Source organism: Morus notabilis, unplaced genomic scaffold (genome assembly GCF_000414095.1).
Source record: "Morus notabilis unplaced genomic scaffold, ASM41409v2 Scaffold191, whole genome shotgun sequence".
Lineage (NCBI taxonomy): Eukaryota > Viridiplantae > Streptophyta > Magnoliopsida > Rosales > Moraceae > Morus > Morus notabilis.
The window spans coordinates 26,635-29,810 of NW_010366216.1; positions in this window are offsets into that span (position 1 = coordinate 26,635).

Here is a 3,176-nt window from a genome sequence, read left to right on the forward strand (position 1 = left end):
TATGCAATATGGGTGGAGATTTATTCCTTTTTTTCATTATGAACACACTAAAAGAACCATCTCAATCAGAATTAAAACAAATAAGTTATGACATTTTTAAGATTGAAATTTAAGAGAGAAAAAAAGAGAATATAAAATTGTTGAATTGTTGATAACAATTTGGATTGTTAAATTTAGGGAAAGGTGAATTCTAAAACTCAAGAGTTGAACCATTGTTAATGATTTAAATTGTCTTTCAATTTTTCTCTCACAAACACCAATTTAAATCCTAAATTAAAGTTTGAATCCTAACCAACAGTTTGAGTTGTTAAAACAAATAAGGTATAAGACTGTCAATGGCTCCATTTTACTGTATTGCAAGGCTCTTAACCATGCCCTAAGGTTATTTTTGATAAGAAGAAAGGAAGACCATTGAAAGAATATAGATAGATTAGTAAACCACTGATCTATTTTTTTTTTGTGACACTCCCAATGATTTAATTTTGAGTAACCCAATAGTTTAAAAGAAGAAAAAATAAATAAAATTTTCCACACAAATACATAATTAAAGTATAGTTCTAGTCTACTTTTAAGTAAACCAATAGTTTAAAGGAAAATTTCTTCACATACCCATTGAATTAAAGTAAACTACTAGTCTAGTTTTGAGTAAGCTAGTGGTTTATAGTAGGAAAAAAAAGAAATTTCTCCACTCAAACGCGGAATTATAGGAAAAAAATTAAAAATCACACTCAAGATGGTTAAAAAAAATATTATTTATGTCATTGCACTCAAAATAAATAATTTTTATGTAATTTATGAAGAGAAAAGAAAATATCACGATGACACATAATTATTTAATATGATATAAATAATAAGTATGTACAAAATTACGATAAATCATGTACTTTTCTCGTTATTTAGTACACTATTAGTCTGCTTTTTTTTTTTTTTTCTTTGTTGAAGTAAACCATTACTCTACTTTTTAGTAAGCCAATGGTTAAAAGGAGCTAAGTCGAAAATGCCCTAGAAAAAGGAGAGGTATGATTCACCCGTGCTGGCGGGGATCTAGCCGTGGAGGTGCACGAAGAGAGAGGAGATGTACGTCATGGGGAGCAGAAGGGGATCGCTCAAGCAAAAGGAGAGATGCGATGGCATTTTGTGGAAATTAATGAAAATTTCACGAGAAACAAAGGTAAAACGACATGGGCGGTGTCCTGGGGAAGGGAGGAGAATGAGTGCCGATGTCGATAAAAGAGGGCATAGGAAGAGAAGAAAATATAAATTAAGGCTCTGTTCATTTCATCAATTTAAATTTTTTTTACAGTAAAAAGTTTTATGAAACAGTGACATCTAACTTTTTTACTAGAGAAGAAAATATAAATTAAGGCTCTGTTCATTTCACCAATTCAAATTTTTTTACAGTAAAAAGCTTTACGAAACAGTTACATCTAACTTTTTTACTACAGTAAAAAATTATCATATAAAGTCACATCTCAACTCGAATCAACGAACTAAACGGACTCTAAAGTTAGAGGTCATGATTGGTATTTGAAACTTAAAACAAAAAAACAAAGAAGAAGAAGAAAAAGAAATATCATTTTTTTTTTGTTGGATAAAAGATCATTTCCCTATTCAGACACGAGGAAAATGCAAAAATCTTTATGGCTCCTCTGTAGAGCTCTAGATTTTCATTCTTTAATGAGAAAATTAGGAAAATCTGGTTCTTTGAACTTACCTTTTTAGTTTTTTGCTACTGAACCTTTTTAGTATGTGTTATTCTCCTAAAATTCTTCCCTTTAAATTAATATAACAATGAGAGAAGTTGAGGCAGAAATTTTATTTTATGTTCCTCCATTGAGGGAATTCCTCTAGATTTTCTATCTTAATTCACCCTCTAATTGTACCATTTGCCTTAAAAAACCGATGCTGATTTACATCCTAGGAACACACTACAGAACGCCGAGAAAATAGGCTCAAATGCTAACTTTTCAGACCCAATGTAGAGGATGCCCAAAAGCCTTTATGAGCAGCTCGGCCCATTAACCTTATTCCAATGTTAAAACCGTTAGATTATCCGCATTATGCACACGTACTCTCTATTCCGTAAGCGGCAAACTATACATTACTAGCACCTGGTAATTATATTAAGCTCTGTGGTTTTTAATCCAGCTAAAAACAATCATTAACTCGGTAATTATATATTTCCCTTCACTCGGCCTTTCTATGATTATAAAAAAAAAAAAAAAATCAGCCATTTCTTAAAACAGTCTCATGTCTCGTTCGTTTCGCGGGTTTAAATTATATAAATTTGAATGTAGATTTTTTAGAGTTCGAACTAATGTTTGGTAACGTAAAGTCCTAAACATGAAATAAAGTTTAAACCAACTTTTGGTTACATTATTAGAACTATGATTTTTTAAAAAATGTGAGTGAAAGTAGTTGGTGAGAACTTTTGAGTTAGGCTTGTTCATTTGCACCCAAATTAAAAAAAAATTTAAACTTAAGTTACAACTTTATTTAAGTTTATGTTCTTTTATAAAATTTAAGTTTGAACTTGAGTTTTTACATGAGTTTGGGGCTAAAATATGAGTTCAAGTTCTCTCTTCAACTCAAGTTTCTAAACTCAAATTCAAGTTGATGAACAATATTTTTTCTATTCTTTAAAACGTAATAACTTTTTCGTTTTAATTCCGATTGAGATAATTTTTTTCTATGTATTCACAACTAAGAGATGAATAAAACCTCACTCATATATCATATTAAAATTTTCCATCACCATTGAGTTTTTATTAAAATACTAGTCAGATACAAATTCAAGTTTTAACCCACCTAAACACAAACTCAAATAGATTTTTAATTCAAAATGTGCACATCTAAACACAAAAGCCAAATTAGAGTATCAACTCAAACCATACTCAAATACACCGTAACTCAAATTAAGATCTGAATTCAAGTCACTCTAACTTAAAAAATGCAAATGAACAGTTTTATGAACTGTGTTTTGAGTTAGAACTAAAAAAAAGTTTTATAAAACCTTTAGCTTTGAGTTGAAGTGAAGCCAAAACTCAAAATCAATATGCAACTAAACATGAATTTAGACTGCTTTTTGAGTTTAAACTCGTGAGAACTCTCCAACCAAACCGACACTTTAAATTAGACCATTCTCGCAAATCACTTTGACTGTTAAACAATTTAGT